This window comes from Arachis ipaensis, chromosome B10, assembly GCF_059453495.1.
Source record: "Arachis ipaensis isolate K30076 ecotype BB chromosome B10, ASM5945349v1, whole genome shotgun sequence".
Taxonomy (NCBI): domain Eukaryota; kingdom Viridiplantae; phylum Streptophyta; class Magnoliopsida; order Fabales; family Fabaceae; genus Arachis; species Arachis ipaensis.
Genome location: NC_142435.1, coordinates 43,805,951 through 43,825,616, shown reverse-complemented (window position 1 = coordinate 43,825,616; position 19,666 = coordinate 43,805,951). Strand labels below are relative to the sequence as shown.

Genomic DNA, 19,666 nt, shown 5'->3' with positions numbered 1-19,666 from the left:
CAACCTATTCTCCATTACTGCAAAACAAGTATTTATTTCATGTTCTTTTACTTTTTACAATTAAATCTCAGAGTTATTGATATCCTAACTAAGAGTTACGAGATAACCGTAGCTTGCTTCAAGCCGACAATCTCCGTGGGATCGACCCTTACTCACGTAAGGTATTACTTGGACGACCCAATGCACTTGCTGGTTAGTTGTGCGGAGTTACAAAAGTGTGATTGTAATTTCGTGCACCAAGTTTTTGGCGCTGTTACCGGAGATTGTTCGAGTTTGGACAACTGACGGTTTATCTTGTTGCTTAGATTAAGTTTGGTGTCTTCTTTGTTTTTCCTTTAATTTTTCGAAAATATTGAGCTTGATTTTCTAAAAATTTTAAGTTTGGTGTCCCTTGTGCTTTTATTTACTTAAAAATTTTTCAAAAATTATTCTTGGTGTTCATCTTGATCTTCAAAGTGTTCTTGGTGTTCATCTTGACATTCAAAGTTTTCTTGTTTGTTCTCTGTGTTTTGATCTAAAATTTCTAAGTTTAGTGTCATTTTGTTGTTTTTCTCTTTCCGCATTAAAATTCAAAAATAAAAAAAATATCTTTTCCTTATTTTACTCATAATTTTCGAAATTTGGCATTAAAGTAGTCAAAGATTTTCAAAATCATATCTTTTTTTAGTCAAGTCAATATTCTAATTTCAAAAATTGATCTTTTCAATCTTTTTCAAAAATCAAATCTTTTTAATTTCTTCAATCATATCTTCTCAATCAGATCTTTTTCAAAATAATTTTCAATCATATTTTTTTTTAATTTGCAATCATATCTTCTAAATCATATCTTTTTCAAAATAATTTTCAATCATATCTTTTTTTTATTGCTAATTTCAAAATCTTTTTAATTAATTAATTAATTTAGTTTTCAATTTGCTTTGATTTTATTTTCTTTTAGTTTTCAAAATTTTATTTTATTTTCCTTTATTATTTTTGGTCACTTTTAATTAAATAAAAAAAATTAATTCATATCAATTCTCTTTTCTCCATCATGGACATAAGTGGAAGTGAACAGTCCAGAAGGACTCTGGGGTCATATGCTAACCCCATTACTGCAGCATATGGGAGTAGCATCTGTATACCTCCCATCAAAGCTAGAAGCTTTGAGTTAAACCCTCAACTTATTATCATAGTGCAGCAGAATTGCCAATATTCCGATCTTCTATAGGAAGAACCTACTGAGTTTCTGGCACAGTTCTTACAAATTGCTGACACAGTATGTGATAAAGAAGTAGATCAGGATGTCTACAGATTATTACTGTTTTCATTTGCTGTAAAAGATCAAGCTAAGAGGTGGTTAAATAACCAAACCACAGCAAGCATAAAAACATGGAGACAGTTAACAGACAAATTCCTAAATCAATTTTACCCTCCAAAAAGGATGACATAGCTAAGGCTGGACATCCAAGGCTTTAAACAAGAGGATCATGAATCCCTTTATAATGCCTGGGAGAGGTACAGAGGGATGCTAAGAAAATGCCCCTCTGAAATATTTTCAGAGTGGGTACAGTTAGACATCTTCTACTATGGGCTTACAGAAAAAGCTCAGATGTCCCTAGACCACTCAGCTGGTGGATCTATACACATGAGAAAAATAATTGAAGAGGCTCAAGAACTCATAGATACAGTTGCTAGAAATCAACATCTGTACTCAAACAGTGAGTCCTCCATAAAAGAAGAGGCTATGGCAGTAACTACTGATCCCAATCCTCAAGAACAGATTGTTGAACTTAATCAGCAATTACTCCTTATGACAAAACAATTAGCAGAATTCAAAGAGATGCTCCAAGACACTAAAAACACTAACAAGAATATAGAAGCACAATTGAATCAGACAAGACAGCAGCTATCTAAATAGATAACAGAAGAATGCCAAGCTGTCCAACTAAGGAGCGGGAAGACATTGAATAACTCAACTCAAAGTAGCAAAAAGTCAAGAAAGGAACAAATGACAGAGGATGACCAAACCACTGCCCAAAATCCCTCTGAGGACATCAAGAGCCCAGAGAGGAATAACTCTGGCATTCAAACGCCAGAAAAGGGGGAAAAGTTGGCGTTAAACGCCCATTCCTTGTCCAGTTCTGGCGTTCAAATGTCAGAAAAGGGTGGGAAGCTGGCGTTAAATGCCCATCCAGCACCCAATCCTGGCGTTCAAACGCCAATGAGGGATCAGACACCTGCAAGTGCTGATAGTAACCCCTCTAAGAAGGCTTCTCCAACCACCTCTGTAGGGAATAAACCTGCAGCAACTAAGGTTGAAGAATATAAAGCCAAGATGCCTTATCCTCAGAAACTCTGCCAAGCAGAGCAGGATAAACAATTTGCCCGCTTTGCAGACTATCTCAGGACTCTTGAGATAAAGATCCCATTTGCAGAGGCACTTGAGCAAATACCCTCTTATGCTAAGTTCATGAAAGAGATCTTAAGTCATAAGAAGGATTGGAGAGAAACTGAAAAAGTGTTTCTCACTGAAGAATGCAGTGCAGTCATTCTGAAAAGCTTACCAGAGAAGCTTCAAGATCCAGGGAGCTTTATGATACCATGCACAATAGAGGGTGCTTGTACTAAGACAGCTCTATGTGACCTTGGAGCAAGTATCAATCTAATACCTACATCCACCATCAGAAAGCTTGGCTTGACTGAAGAGGTCAAACCAACCCGGATATGTCTTCAACTTGCTGATGGCTCCATTAAATACCCATCAGGCATAATTGAGGACATGATTCTCAAGGTTGGGCCATTTGCCTTTCCCACTGACTTTGTAGTGCTGAAAATGGAGGAGCACAAGAGTGCAACTCTGATTCTAGGAAGACCTTTCCTAGCAACTGGACGAACTCTCGTTGATGTCCAAAAAGGAGAAGTGACCCTGAGAGTCAATGAGGATGAGTTCAAGTTAAATGTTGTCAAAGCTATGCAGCATCCAGACACGTCAAATGACTGCATGAGCGTTGATATTATTGACTCCCTGGTGGAAGATGTCAATATGACTGAAAGTCTTGAATCAGAGCTAGAGGACATCTTTAAAGATGTTCAGCCTGATCTGGAGGAATCAGAGGAAATAAAAGAACCTCTGAAAATCCCTCAGGAAGAGGAGAAACCTCCTAAACCTGAGCTCAAACCACTACCACCATCCCTGAAATATGCATTTCTGGGAGAGGGTGACACTTTTCCAGTGATCATAAGCTCTGCTTTAAATCCACAGGAAGAGAAAGCACTAATTCAAGTGCTAAGGACACACAAGACAGCTCTTGGGTGGTCCATAAGTGACCTTAAGGGCATTAGCCCAGCAAGATGCATGCACAAGATCCTATTGGAGGATGATGCTAAGCCAGTGGTTCAACCACAGAGGCGGCTAAATCCAGCCATGAAGGAAGTGGTGCAGAAAGAGGTCACTAAGTTACTAGAGGCTGGGATTATTTATCCTATTTCTGATAGTCCCTGGGTGAGCCCTGTCCACGTTGTCCCCAAGAAGGGAGGCATGACAGTGGTTCATAATGAAAAGAATGAACTAGTTCCTACAAGAACAGTTACAGGGTGGCGTATGTGTATTGACTACAGAAGGCTCAATACAGCCACCCGAAAGGATCACTTTCCTTTACCATTCATAGACCAGATGCTAGAGAGACTAGCAGGTCATGAATATTACTGCTTTTTGGATGGCTATTCAGGTTACAACCAAATTGCAGTGGATCCTCAGGACCAAGAGAAAACAGCATTCACATGTCCTTCTGGAGTATTTTCCTACAGAAGGATGCCTTTTGGTCTGTGCAATCCACCTGCGACCTTTCAGAGATGCTTGCTCTCTATTTTCTCTGATATGGTGGAAAAATTTCTGGAAGTCTTCATGGATGACTTTTCAGTATTTGGAGACTCATTCAGCTCCTGTCTTGACCATTTAGCACTTGTTCTGAAAAGATGCCAAGAGACCAACCTAATTCTAAACTGGGAAAAATGTCACTTCATGGTGACTGAAGGAATTGTCCTTGGGCATAAATTTTCAAACAAGGGAATAGAGGTGGATCAAGCTAAAGTGGAAGTAATTGAAAAATTACCACCACCTGCCAATGTAAAGGCAATCAGAAGCTTTCTGAAACATGCAGGATTCTATAGGAGGTTCATAAAGAATTTTTCAAAAATTGCAAAACCTCTAAGCAACCTGCTAGCTGCTGACACGCCGTTTGTGTTTGATACAGAGTGTCTGCAGGCGTTTGAGACCCTGAAAGCCTAGCTGGTCACAGCACCAGTTATCTCTGCACCTGACTGGACATTACCATTCGAACTAATGTGTGATGCCAGTGACCATGCCATTGGTGCAGTGTTGGGACAGAGGCATAACAAGCTTCTGCACGTCATTTACTATGCTAGCCATGTTTTAAATGATGTACAGAAGAATTACACAACCACAGAAAAAGAGTTACTTGCAGTGGTTTACGCCATTGACAAGTTTAGACCCTATTTAGTAGGTTCAAAAGTGATTGTGTATACTGACCATGCTGCTCTTAAATACCTACTCACAAAGCAGGATTCAAAACCCAGGCTCATAAGATGGGTGTTGCTTCTGCAAGAGTTTGATATAGAAATAAGAGACAAAAAAGGGACAGAGAACCAGGTAGCTGATCACCTGTCCCGGATAGAACCAGTAGCAGGGGTGTCCCACCCTCCTACTGAGATCTCTGAAACCTTTCCGGATGAGCAACTCTTCGCCATTCAGGAAGCACCATGGTTTGCAGACAGGAAAAGGAAGAAGCATGAAAGGCTTCTCTCAATACAGAGTCAAATAAAACCCCCACATTCAAACTCTAAGTTTGGTGTTGGAGGGCCACAACCAAACTCTAAGTTTGGTGTTAAGAGGCCATCATCATGCTCTGAGTATCTGTGAGGCTCCATGAGAGCCGACTGTCAAGCTACTGACATTAAAAAAGCGCTTGTTAGGAGGTAACCCAATTTTACTTATATATGTTAATTTCTATTTTCCATTATTATTTTATGTTTTCTGTAGGTTGATGATCATGTGAAGTCACAAAAACAATTGAAAAAGAAAAAACAAACTGAAAAACAGAATGAAAAATAGCACACCCTGGAGGAGAAGCCTACTGGCATTTAAACGCCAGTAAAGGCAGCAGAATGGGCGTTAAACGCCCAGTCTGGCACCATTCTGGGCGTTTAATGCCAGAAATGGGCACCAGACTGGCGTTTAACGCCAGAAAAGGGCAAGAAGCTGGCGTTAAACGCCAGAAATGGGCAGCAACCTGGCGTTTAACGCCAGGATTGGCAGCAAAGGGCATTTTGCAAGCCTAATTGGTGCAGGGATGGGAAATCCTTGACACCTCAAGATCTGTGGATCCCACAGGATCCCCACCAACCTCAACTCACTCTCTCACTTCTTCACACCTTTTCATAATACTCTTCCCCAAATAACCTCCACCAATCACCTCCATTACTCCTCCAAAACCATCATACAAACCACCTACACCCGCCCACTCAAATTCAAACCATCACTCCTTCCTTTTCCACATCATAACCACCTAAAACCCCCCCCCTTGGCCGAATAATTCACACACCTCCATCTCATCCATCTCTTCTTTTTCTCCTCCTTTCTTTATTCTTTTGCTCGAGGACGAGCAAACCTTTTAAGTTTGGTGTGGAAAAGCTCAGCTTTTTTTGTTTTTCCATAACCATTTATGGCACCTAAGGCCGGAGAAACCTCTAGAAAGAGGAATGGAAAGGCAATTGCTTCCACCTTTGAGTCATGAGAGATGGAGAGATTCATCTCAAAGGTCCATCAAGACCACTTCTATGAAGTTGTGGCCAAGACTCCTCATTGAAGAGGACAAGCCCATCACTAAGAAAAGGATGGAGCAAACAAGAGAGCCCACTCATGGACCTCAACAAGAGCATGAGGAAAATCATCATCATGAAACCCCTGAGATGCCTCAAGGGATGCATTTTTCTCCACAAAACTATTGGGAGCAAATCAACACCTCCCTAGGAGAATTGAGTTCCAACATGGGACAACTAAGGGTGGAGCACCAAGAACATTCCATCCTCCTCCATGAAATTAGAGAAGACCAAAGAATCATGAGAGAGGAGCAACAAAGGCAAGGAAGAGACATTGAGGAGCTCAAGAACTCCATAAGATCTTCAAGAGGAAGAACAAACCGCCATCACTAAGGTGGACTCGTTCTTTAATTTCCTTGTTCTTTATTTTCCTGTTTTTCGAATTTTTATGCTTATGTTTATCTATGTTTGTGTCTTATTACATGATCATTAGTCTCTTAGTGTCTATGCCTTAGAGCTATGAGTGTCCTATGAATCCATCAACTTTCTTAAATGAAAAATATTTTTAATTGAAAAAGAAAAAGAAGTGCATGAATTTCAATTTTTAAAACAGTTTAATTATCTTGATGTGGTGGCAATGCTATTGTTTTTATGAATGAATGCTTGAACAGTGCATATTTTTGAATTTGATTGTTTATGAATGTTAAAATTGTTGGCTCTTGAAAGAATGAAAGGAAAAAGAGAAATGTTATCTGATGATCTGAAAAATCATAAAATTGATTCGGGAAGCAAGAAAAAGCAGTGAAAAGCTTGCAAAAAAAAAAGATATATGTGAAAAAAAAAAGAGAAGAGAAAAAGCAAGCAGAAAAAGTCAATACCCCTTTAAACCAAAAGGCAAGGGTGATAAAAAGGATCCAAGGCTTTGAGCATCAGTGGATAGGAGGGCCCACAGAAATAAAATCCTGGCCTAAGCGGCTAAAACAAGCTGTCCCTAACCTTGTGCTTGTGGCGTGAAGGTGTCAAGTGAAAACTTGAGACTGAGCGGTTAAAGTCGAGGTCCAAAGCAAAAAGAAGAGTGTGCTTAAGAACCCTGGACACCTCTAATTGGGGACTCTAGCAAAGCTGAGTCACAATCTAAAAAGGTTCACCCAGTTATGTGTCTGTGGCATTTATGTATCCGGTGGTAATACTGGAAAACAAAGTGCTTAGGGCCACGGCCAAGACTCATAAATTAGCTGTGTTCAAGAATCAACATAATTAACTAGGAGAGTCAGTAACACTATCTGGATTATGAGTTCCTATAGATGCCAATCATTCTGAACTTCAAAGGATAAAGTGAGATGCCAAAACTGTTCAGAAGCAAAAAGCTAAAAGCCCCGCTCATCTAATTAATACTGATCTTCATAGATGTTTTTGGAATTCATTGTATATTCTCTTCTTTTTATCCTATTTTACTTTCAGTTGCTTGGGGACAAGCAACGATTTAAGTTTGGTGTTGTGATGAGCGGATAATTTATACGCTTTTTGGCATTGTTTTTAGTATGTTTTTAGCATGTTTTAGTTAGTTTTTATTATATTTTTATTAGTTTTATTTAAAATTCACTTTTCTGGACTTTACTATGAGTTTGTGTGTTTTTCTGTGATTTCAGGTATTTTCTGGCTGAAATTGAGGGACCTGAGCAAAAATCTGATTCGGAGGCTGAAAAGGACTGCAGATGCTGTTGGATTCTGACCTTCCTGCACTCGAAGTGGATTTTCTGGAGCTACAGAAGCCCAATTGGTGCGCTCTCAATTGAGTTGAAAAGTAGACATCCAGGGCTTTCCAGAAATATATAATAGTTTATACTTTTCCCAAGATTTGATGGCCCAAACCGGCGTTCAAAGTCAGCATTAGAATTCCCAGCGTTAAACGCCGGAACTGGCACCAAAGCTGGAGTTAAACGCCCAAACTGGCACAAAAGCTGGCGTTTAACTCCAGAAAAAGCCTCCACTCGAAAATGCTTCAATGCTCAGCCCAAGCACACACCAAGTGGGCCCCGAAAGTGGATTTTTACGTCATTTACTCATTTCTGTAAACCCTAGGTCACTAGTTCATTATAAATAGGACCTTTTGCTATTATATTTTCACCTCATGACACATTACACGTTTTATTTTGTATCTTCTACGGCATGAGTCTCTAAACCTCATGGTTGGGGGTGAGGAGCTCTACTGTGTCTTGATAGATTAATGCAATTACTACTGTTTTTCCCCATTCAATCATGCTTGTTCTATTCCAAGATACCACTTGTTCTTCAACCTGATGAATGTGATGATCCGTGACACTCATCACCATTCTCACCTATGAACGTGTGCCTGACAACCACCTCCATTCTACCTTCGATTGACTGTGTATCTCTTGAATTCTTTGATCAGAATCCTCGTGGTATAAGCTAGAATCCATTGGCGGCCATTCTTGAGAATCCGAAAGGTCTAAACCTTATCTGTGGTATTCTGAGTAGGATTCAAGGATTGAATGACTGTGACGAGCTTCAAACTCGTGATTGTGGGGCGTTAGTGACAGATGCAAAAGAATCACTGGATTCTATTCCGACATGATCGAGAACCAACAGATGATTAGCCGTGCTGTGACAGAGCGCGTTGAACATTTTCACTGAGAGGACGGGAGGTAGCCATTGACAACGGTGAAACCCAACATACAGTTTGCCATGGAAGGAGCCTTGCATGCATGAAGAAGAAGACAGTAGGAAATCAGAGGTTCAGAAGACAAAGCATCTCCAAAGCCTCAACCTATTCTCCATTACTGCAAAACAAGTATTTATTTCATGTTCTTTTACTTTTTACAATTAAATCTCAGAGTTATTGATATCCTAACTAAGAGTTACGAGATAACCATAGCTTACTTCAAGCCGACAATCTCCGTGGGATCGACCCTTACTCACGTAAGGTATTACTTGGACGACCTAGTGCACTTGCTGGTTAGTTGTGCGGAGTTACAAAAGTGAGATTGCAATTTCGTGCACCAATGCTCACCAGCACGTCCTCAGCAATTCATACCACCGAGATTATGCTTTTATCTTCTAAAACAAAACGTGCTGCCGACCTTTTTAAGGGAGGGAGCCTCAAAGCATCATATACAGATAACGGCTTAATGCTAACACATGCGCCTAAATCACACATGCAGTCAAAAAATTGTACACCCCCAACGGTACATGTAACCATGCATGGCCCCGGATCCCCACACTTTTCTGGTATGGCACCCATTAAAGCAGATATAGAGCTACCTAAGGGAATAGTTTCTAAATCCTGTATTCTATTCTTATGCATGCACAAATCCTTTAGAAACTTTGCATATTTAAGTACCTGGCTAATAGCATCAAAAAGGAGAATGGTTACCTCAACCTTTTTGAAGATCTCTACCATCTTTGGGTCGAGCTCCATCTGCTTTCTGAACTTTCTAGCAAGGTGCGGAAAGGGGATAGGGATGGCGTCTCTTGTAGCTTCAGCTCCTATTGGTGCGCTATTCTCTGGTTGAGCTGCTTCTTCCTCAACCATGTCTTGTACCTCATCCTCCTTTTCAGCATCCTCTACCTTAACAATATCTTCAGCTTGAATGTCCTCCTTTGGGCTTGGCTCCTCATGACTTCTCTCTTGCAGTGTGATTTCGAACCTCAAAGTGATGGCATTGATGCCACCTTTGGGGTTGGGTAAAGGTTGAGAAGGAATTGCACTGGAGTTGGAGGGTTGATTGTTGGGAGCGGAAGGTGGTTCCATCTGGGAGATGAGAGCTTGTAGGGTGGAGGTAAGACCATTGATGCTAGAGGTAAGTGTATTCTGAAGGTCTTTCTGTCCTTGTACAATAGAGAGAAGCATCTCATCATTGTGGAAGAAGGGTAAGTGATTTGAGGGGCTTGCTGTTGGTTGTTCTGAGACGCTTGGGACTGCCTTTGGTGAGGTGCCCTGTAAGGCTGGTTTTGGTTCTGCTATCTATTATTGTTGTTCCACCTCTGATTCCCACTATTATCTCTACCTCCTCGGTTGTAGTTATCCCTCCATCCTTGGTTGGAATTATCTTTCCAGCCTTGGTTGGAGTTATCTTGCCAATCTTGGTTGTAGTTCCCACCTTGGTTATAATTGCCGCCTTGTTGATAGTATCCTTGATTCGGGCGGTCATAGAAATTATGAGTAGCTGCCAAGGTGTTGTCTTCTTGTTGGAGCTGCGGACACTCATCAGTGTAATGAGTATAACAGGCACATATTCTGCACACTCTCTGAAGAACCAACTGTTGACACTGTTGTTGTGGGGGAGGCTGAGATTATTGTTGATTCAGCTGTAGCTGCTTCAGTATGTTGGTCATCTCTCCCAGAGTCTGGGTGAGGGCAGCAGTCTCACTGCTAGAGGAAACCTCCGCAATAGCCTTGGGATGGTTGTTCCTATGCCTGGCATTCCGGGTAGACTCTGCTAGATCAGTGATCAGTTGCCAAGCTTCTGTCGCCGTCTTGTACTTCTTCAGACAACCATTACTTGCAGCATCTAATGTAGTCTTATCCTGAGGCTTCATGCCTTGTGTGAAGTAGCTGATCAACACCATCTGATCAATCTTGTGGTGGAGACATGAATCTAGAAGATTCTTGAAGCACTCCCAATATTCATAAAGGGTCTCTGACTCACCTTGGATAATGCAGAAAATCTCTTTCCTCAGTCTATCTGTAACTTCAGCTAGAAAGTATTTTTTCAAAAACTCCCTTCTGAGCAGATCCCAATTGGTAACGACCTCTTCAGGTTAAGTATAGAATCACTCCCTTGCCTTTCCCTCAAGAGAAAATGGGAAGGCATACATCCAAATAGTAGTCTCGTCTACACCATGATGCCTAGTAGTTGAGCAGGCTGTCTGAAAATCCCTGAGGTGCTTGATAGGCTCTTGAACAGGTAAGCTATGAAACTTGGGCAGTAAGTTGATTAGCGCAGTCTTCAGTTCAAAATCTGCAGCCAGATTTGGGTGACGCACTTGATACGGTTGCAGTGTAAAGTCTGGAGCTCCTGCTTCCTGGAGAGTAATCCTTTTGGGCTCTGCCATATTACCTGCACGTAAATCAACAGAATCAGTAGAAGAGGAGCTTGTTTTTTCCTCAAATGGCGTTTCAGATTCGCCCTTAGAGGCTAACCGATACCGAGCTCACCTAATACGTGAAATAGTTCTTTCAATTTCAGGATCAAACGCGGCTAAGCTTGGATCAGGCAATGAATGCGTCATTCAATGAAAGAAACATACAACTCATGGTAATAAAATAAAATAAAATATACAAATATGTAAAATTAGAAATATTTACACCAACTAATAATTTAGCACGCAATTGCAACTCCCCGGCAACGGCGCCAAAAATTGAATGGGCGGAAATACACTGATTAAGAATTTATAGAGAAAACAGCATTGCAAGTACAGTTCTTAGCCGACAAAAATTCCGCTTACCAATTTAAAAAGAGTTGTCACAAATTAAGAATAAAAATACTGGGAGTAGAAATCTCAGGTCATCTCCCAACGAGTTGACAAAAGGGTTCTATTTTATTAGTCAGGAATTTTCTGAGAAATTTTAAGAGTTGGAGAACAGGAAAATAAATAATTATAAATTAAGGCAATGGAAATTAACAAGAGAATTTATATAATCGAAATAAAAAGCCTTGACTGGGAGAAGATTAATTGGAATTTCTATCCTTGTTGAATTTTTCCAAATGTAATGATAATAGATTGTTGTTTCTACTTAGTTATCCTTTACTGAATAAAGGAAAGTCAAGTAACTAACTAACCAGCTCTGAATCCCAAGTCCTGATCCTCTCCTAAAGAAGGATTGGAGTTAGAGACTAGAGAGCCAGCCAACAACTTCTAATTCCCAATTGACACTTGAGTATTCCAACTCAAGGGTCTCCTTTTAATCAACTCCCAAGTCAAGTTGGAAGTCTACTCCATTGACATGAATACAACCTTCACAAACATATAAAGGGAATAAAAAGAAGACATGATAAATTAATTAAAATAATAACTGAAAATTAATTAAAGATAAAAATAATTCTTTGCATTAATAAATCCCAAAATCCTAAACATACGTATCTGAACAGGGTTAATAGGTAATCAAAAGAGTAAAGGAATAAGAAAACAAACTAGAATAATGGAAACTTCAATGGAGGAAGTAACTCTTCTCAATATTCAAAATCAAAAGCATAAAACTCTAAAACTGTGTATGTGAAGAAAACCTAGAGGAAGTAGTGATTTCTCTCTCTAAGATTCTAATCTAAAACTAAAAACTATGCGAATGAGAATGTGTCAATGTGTGTTGAGTCTCTGCTTGTCCCCTGGCTCTAATCTGTGTTTTTGGGCCAAAAACTGGGTCTAAACTCAGCCCAAAGTTGTCCCCAGCGGTTTTAGCATTTTCTGCACGTGGCGCATGTCACGCGTACGCGTCAGTCACGCGTACGCGTCGATGGTCATCTTCGCATGTCACGCATACGCGTCAGGTACGCACACGCGTCGCCGTGCGATCTCGCTTCTCACGCGTACGTGTCAGGTGCGCGCGCGCGTCGCCATGAAAATCTCCAAATCATGCGCACGCATGAGCCATGCGTGTGCGTCGCTCCTCGCTGGTTGTCTCCTTAGTTTCTTGTGTTCCTTCCATTTTTGCAAGCTTCCTTTCTCTCCTCTAAGCCATTCCTGCCCTATAAAGCCTGAAAACGCTTAACACATAGATCACGGCATCGAATGGTATACAGAGGAGTTAAAAATACACAATTTAAAGGTTTGGAAAGCAAGTTTTCAATCATAGAACAGAATTAGGAAGGATTTGTAAAATTATGCAATTTATATGAATAGGTGTGCAAAGACTTGATAAAAACCACTCAATTGAGCACAAGATAAATCATAAAATAGTGGTTTATCAAGACCTTCGTCTATTAGGGGCAGTGGTGTGATGCACGGAAACTTGTATCGCTACAAATTTCTCTTCGGCAAGTATACCGAATTGTCGTCAAGTAATAACTCACAATAGAGTGAGGTCGAATCCCACAGAGATTAACGGATTAAGCAAGCAACGGTTAATTAATTAGCCTAGTTAGACAAGAACAATTGGATGATGAGCAACAAGGAAATGTAAATGACATAAAAGTAAAGGAGAGCAATAAAGTGAAAAAAAGTAAATGGCAAGAGAAGTAAAGTGCTGGAAAATAAAAGAGCAAGAAAAGTAAAGTACGGGAAAGTAAATGCAAGAAAGAAAAGTACAAGAAAGTAAATAACTAAAAGTAAAAGAAAAGAAGAGCATTGGGATAGAGAGATATTGAATTCTCCAGATCAATTACTTTCATCTCTTCCTCAATCCATGCAACTCATTGATCTCTTAACAATCTTAGGTGATTGAATCCCACTTCCTTGGCAATTCAATCTCTCTAAGCTTGAACAATTGCCCAATTCCTTGATCAAATTTCTCATGGGAAGAGATGAAGTTTGGTCACTGATTATACCACCACCTTCTTAGATCAAAGTATTGGTAGGATTACATGTCATTATATCCATCCAACCCCCAACCTAATCCAATGTGAGAAAGATTTCAAGCACGGTTCTGTGATTTCTCTTCCAAGCCTATCACAAAACCCAAGTACATTCAATTTCTCTTCCAAGACAATTGAATGCTTAAATGAAGAATGAAATCTTTCTAATAAATCAAAGAGAATGAAAGGAGGAAGAAGAAGTAAAACAATTTAATCCATCAAATAACAATAAAGCTTTCTTTCCCAATGGAAAGAGTTAGTGATTCATAACTAAAATATTTACAAGTAAGAAAGTGAAAGAGGAGAAGAGAATGGTGGGGAAGAGGAGTCCGAAGACTCCCTCCTTGGCTCAATGTCTCCCAGTACAGTACTTGATCCCCCCCCCTTTTGAATGTAGAAACTAAGGCCTTTATATAGGCTCTCCTAAATTACAAAATCAAATGAAATTAAAAGCAAATTACAATTAAATAAAAATTCCTATTCTAGGTGCTTCTTGTGCCTTTGATTGAGTGAGGTTATTGAGCTCTGCTTGCTTGAGAGGTGAACGCATGCTTCAGGGGTGTATTGGCATTTATTGGGGTCATTTTTGGTGTCACAGGCGTTGAGAAATACTCTCAGGCTCGCTTCAATGTTTGATCCAACGTTTGACCCAAAGTTGTACCCAAAGTTAGACCCAACGGTTGACCCAGCATTGGTGCACCAGCGTTGGTAACAACATCTGATTCTGAAGCTCAAACTTATTGTCCACCCCATACTATTATATATTGTTGGAAAGCCCTAAATTTCTACTTTCCAATATCGTTAGAAGCGCATCATTTGGAGCTCTACATCTCGAGTTATACGCCATGGAAAGTGAAGAGGTCAGCTGGCCTTACTATAGGTTGATACTATGTTCATCTTTGCACTTTTGGGGTAGTTTTCTCCCTTAATTATAGTGTCCACCATGTAGTGCCATATATTATTGGAAATCTCTAGATTCCTACTTTCCAACGCCTTTGAAATCACCTCATTTAGAGCTCTGTAGCTCAAGTTATTATTATTTGAAGAAGGCACAGTCAGGCTGTCAGGAGCAAAGTTGGAGGCAACGTTGGAGGCCAACTTTGGCTCCAACGTTGCCCTCTTGAGCATGGAAAGTTGGAAGTAACGTTCGAGGCTAGCTTTGGCTCCAACTTTGGCCTCTCCTCTTCTTCATCAACGTTTGATCATCACCAACGTTCTCCAACTTTGTACTTCAACGTTGCCAGCAATGTTGGACCACCAACTTTGGCTCCAATGTTGCACCTCTTTCTTGGCACGTTTGAGGCAATGTTGGTGAGCCAACTTTGGCCACCAACGTTGCTTTTTCTACTTCTTCCTTGGCCCTTCTCTACTTCTCTTTTAAGCTCCTTTCTTTTTTCATGCTTGTTTTGTGCTTTTTACTTCCTTTTTCCACCAAATTCTACAAAATAGATCAACTCAAAGAGATGAAAGTAATCTATGATTTAAGCACAAAAATACTCAATAATTAAGCATGAATAGTAAAAATTAAAGGTGAAAAAGTATAGAAAAGCAAGCCATGATGCCCTGGCATCATGGTGCAAGAAAGGGTTCATTGTTTGAGGGAAAGGTATTATAGTTGGAAGGTAGTTCATATTGGTGAAAGTCTTGAGGTGGTGTGTATAGAATTTGTGGTTCATGGGAGTATTTGTATTGGGGATGTGGTAGTTCTAGATATGGTTCATATGGTGGTTGGTATGCTGGATATGGGTTAGGATCATATGGAGGTAAATGGTGGTATGAGGCTTGTGAGTATGGTGGACAACAATATTGAGGGTTTGGTTCATAATTGGGTACATTGTGGGGTGGATTATAACCATGAGAGATTTGAGGAGGTTGTTGCCATGAAGGTTGACCATAAACATGTCGCTCCTCCCTAATTTGATATCCATTCCCACAATGTGGTTCCTCATTGAAGTTTTCATTCCCTACAACATAATTGTAACCAAACTCATAGCCAAAGTGATGAGAATTCATGGTGACAAGAGAAAACAAAAACAAAAGCTAACAAGAACTAATAAAAAAGAACTAACTCCTAAAACAAGCAAAAACTAACAAAGAAGCATATTCACAATATCAACATATATACAATAGCCAATAATATAACACCATTGCAATTTCCCGGAAACGGCGCCATAAATTTGATAGTGAGGATTTGTATCGGTTCGGAATTTCGAACAAAATAATTTCGTTGTGAACATAGCACAAACCGATAATCGATCCTCACATCAAATTTAAATTAGATTGGTTGTCACAAGTACAACCCCAATAAGAATTAACCGAAGTATTTAAACCTCGGGTCGTCTCACAAGGAATTGCAATGAAGTGGTCAATTGTTGGCTGTGAAGGAAACAAGGGGGGTTTGATTTGTAAAAGGGACAAGAAAATAAATGGCAAGAAAATAAAGGTAACAACTAAAGAAAGCAAGTAATAAAGAGAGATATTCATGGCAAGGATTGAGAATATAGGCTTTCTATCCTAGTCATATAATGATTAACAAGAATTCATCTTATTTAGTCAACTCAAACCAAGAAGAAGGTACAATATTAACTTCACACGAGAGAACGTCAAATAAGACTAGTTAATCATATCACAATAATTATCAAGAGCTTGTCCTATTTAGTCAACTCAAACCAAGAAGAAGGTACAATATTAACTTCCACGAGAGAACGTCAAATAAGACTAACAACTCTAGATCGCCAACTTAAGTTGGGTGTTCATGACTCAAGATTGCCTAATTTCTCTTTCCACGCCAAGAATGCTCAAAAATCTACTCTAACATCCAACCAAGCATTTTGTCAAACACTTGGTGGGTGTAAAAGGAAAGCATAATAAAAGTGCAAGAAGAGATAAATTCTACAACTACCAATTGCAAGGAAACAATAACAACAACTCAATTAAACATCAAAGAACATAAAACATAAAAATGCATTAAATGAGATCCAAATCCAACAAGAGAACATCAACATGAAAGGAGGCATGAAAAGGGAAATTAACACTACAGACTAAGAGAATTAAACTACTAGAGCATGAAAATATAAAAGAAATAAGATGAGAACAAGAAAATAAACCTAGATCTAAGATGAAAAGTAACCTAAGAACCCTAATTCTACAGAGAAGAGGGAGCTTCTCTCTCTAGAAACTAACCTACATGATGCTAACCTAAAACTAATTGTCCCCCCTTTGTCCAAGCTTGAAGTTTGCATGAAATAGCCTCAGAAACGAGTTGGATTTGGGCCTGAGAAGCTCTGAAATTGCCCCCAGCGAATTCACTTTAAGTGGATAACGTGCCTGACATCACGCGTGCCCATGGGTGACACGTACGCGTCGCTGGCAAGAATTCCTCCTCACACGTATGCATGGCTGACGCGTACGCGTGGCTTTGCGAATGTCCTTCTCACGCGTACGCGTGGATGACGCGTGCGCGTGGCCCTTAATTCTCCAAATGCTCATTTTTCATGAATTCTCCACCTTGCATGCTTTTCTCCTCACTTCTTCCATCCAATACTTGCCTTATGAACCTGAGATCACTCAACAAACATATCAAGGCATCGAATGGAATTAAGGTGAATTAAAATCACCAATTTAAGGGCCTAAAAAGTATGTTTTTACACTTAAGTAGAAATTAAGGGAGAATTACAAAACCATGCTATTTCATTGAATAAATGTGAGATAAGTTGATAAAATCCCCCAAATTAAGCACAAGATAAACCACAAAATTGGAGTTTATCACTTTACCTAACACGTCACACCTACAACCTCCACGTAGGAGATAGAGTATCATGTTAACCGTTTCAAGCTGGATTGGAGACCTATATGGCATATATCTAGAAATTTTGAGGATCCGGGACCTAGTTAATTTTTATGAGGGACAAATCTGTCGAACCGCCAAATCTTTGGGGACCTATTTGGGGTATTACTCTACATTTTAATTGCTGTCCATGCAAAATCTTTTAACCAGTTACATTGTTTGACACTTTTCATTATGTCGCTCCAGGGGCCATTTGATTTGGGTTCTTTATTTTTCATCAATATTTTTTCTAAGTTACTGCCATTACAAGTGGTCACACTTCGCTTCCAAAGAGGCTTGCCTTCTGCAGAGAATCTCTACCATCATTTAAAGAGGAGCGTGGCATTTTTCTGTCCCTCTCTCCGCACAAAAAAAATTGATTGTAGTGATATGATCTTTTTTTCCACTACTTTAGGCATTTTGAACAAACTCAGATAGTATAAAGGCGGATTATTTATCACTATTTTGATCATGACTAATCTCCCTACTCTTGACAACAGTCCCACCTTCCACTTGGCTAGCTTCTTCTCAATTTTTTTCTATCACCGGTTTTCAAGTTGACACTCTTCTTGGGTTTGCCCCTAAAGGAATACCCAAATATGACATCAGGAGCTTACCAACTGGGCATCTTATTTCATCTGCTAGTTTCTTCGCTTCTGACTCTACCACATTTATTGGAATTAGAACTGATTTCTTGTAATTTATAACCAGACCAGACATTAATCCAAAGCAATCTAGTATTCTTCTGTTATTCTTTATAAGCTTTTTTTTTTTCCAGACAGAAAAAAACTGTGTCATCTGCAAACTGTAGGTGTGATAGGAGAATTTTGTCTCCTCCCACCTCTATACCCCATGTTAGGCCTTTTCCCATCGCCATCCCCAACATTTTGTTTAAAGTTTCGGCTATCAGAATTAAGAGCAAGGATGAAATAGGGTCCTCTTGGCGCAACCCACGTTTCATTTGGAATGGTTCAGTTGGGCTGCCATTTATTAGGAATGACATCATTGATATTTTTAGAAGTCCTTCTATCCACTCTCTCCACTTAAATCCAAACTTCATCCAATCTAAGTCATGGTTTTCAAAGCTCTATCTGACCGTATCATAAGCTTTCTGAAAATCTAGCTTTAAGATAATCCCTTCTTTCTTTTTATTTTTCAACCATGCCACCGTTTCACACGCAATGAGAGCGCCATTTAGGATTTATCTGTCTTGAATGAAAGCTGCTTGTACTTCTCCTACTAAATTTTTCATTACCTTCTTTATTCTATCTACCATAATTTTTTAGATGACTTTATATACACTTTCAATCATGCTTAATGGCCTGAAGTCTTTTATCTCTATTGGAACGTCAACCTTTGAAGCCAACACCACCCATGTCATGTTGAGACTTGTTGGTAGATAACCCGTTCTGAAGAATTCCATCACGGTCTCACTGAATTCTCCACCAATGATATCCCAAGTCCTCTTGATGAAGAACATATTAAAACCATCCGGTCTAGGAGCCTTAGTTGATCCATAACTCCACACCACTTTCTTAATTTCTTCCATTGTTAGAAATTTTTCCAAGTCAATCGCTTGGTCCTCTGACGTTAGAATTTTTGCCAGTAAAAAATTTTATAAAAACAGTCACGTTGTAGGTATAGTTTCTAAACCAACAGAAATCCCTTCGTAAAAACGTTTTGGTTGTCACAAGTAACAAACCCCTAAATAAATTGATAACCGAAGTATTTAAACCTCGGGTCGTTGGTGCACGAAATTGTGATCATCAACAATGGTGCCAAAGGACTTGGCGCTCTTAAACGTGAATCACACTTTGTCACAATTCCGCACAATTAACCAGCAAGTGCACTGGGTCGTCCAAGTAATAAACCTTACGTGAGTAAGGGTTGATCCCACGGAGATTGTCGGCTTGAAGCAAGCTATGGTCATCTTGTAAATCTCAGTCAGGCAGATTCAAATGGTTATGGAGTTTAAGGTGATGAAAATAAACATAAAGTAAAGATAGAGATACTTATGTAAATCATTGGTGGATTTCAGATAAGCGTATGAAGATGCTTTGTTCCCCTTGAACCTCTGCTTTCCTATTGCCTTCTTCCAATCATTCATACTCCTTTCCATGGCAAGCTTTATGTTGGGCATCACCGTTGTCAATGGCTACATCCCGTCCTCTCAGTGAAAATGGTCCTGATGCTCTGTCACAACATCGGCTAATCAGCTGTCGGTTCTCGATCATGTCGGAATAGGATCCATTGATCCTTTTGCGTCTGTCACACGCCCCACAATCGCGAGTTTGAAGCTCGTCACAGTCATCCCTTCCCAGATCCTACTCGGAATACCACAGACAAGGTTTAGACTTTCCAGATCTCAGGAATGGCCGCCAATAATTCTAGCCTATACCACGAAGGTTCCAATCTTAGATTAGAAACCCAAGAGATACGCATTCAAGCCATTGCTAGTAGAACAGAGGTGGTTGTCAGGCACATGTTCATA

At 39.7% G+C, this 19,666-nt stretch overlaps 1 pseudogene; it reads left to right on the top strand.

Annotated features, from left to right (window-relative positions):
• The first annotated feature begins 1,030 nt into the window (after positions 1-1,030).
• On the top strand, positions 1,031-18,281 carry LOC148579860 (uncharacterized; annotated as a pseudogene).
• The last annotated feature ends 1,385 nt before the right edge of the window (positions 18,282-19,666 follow it).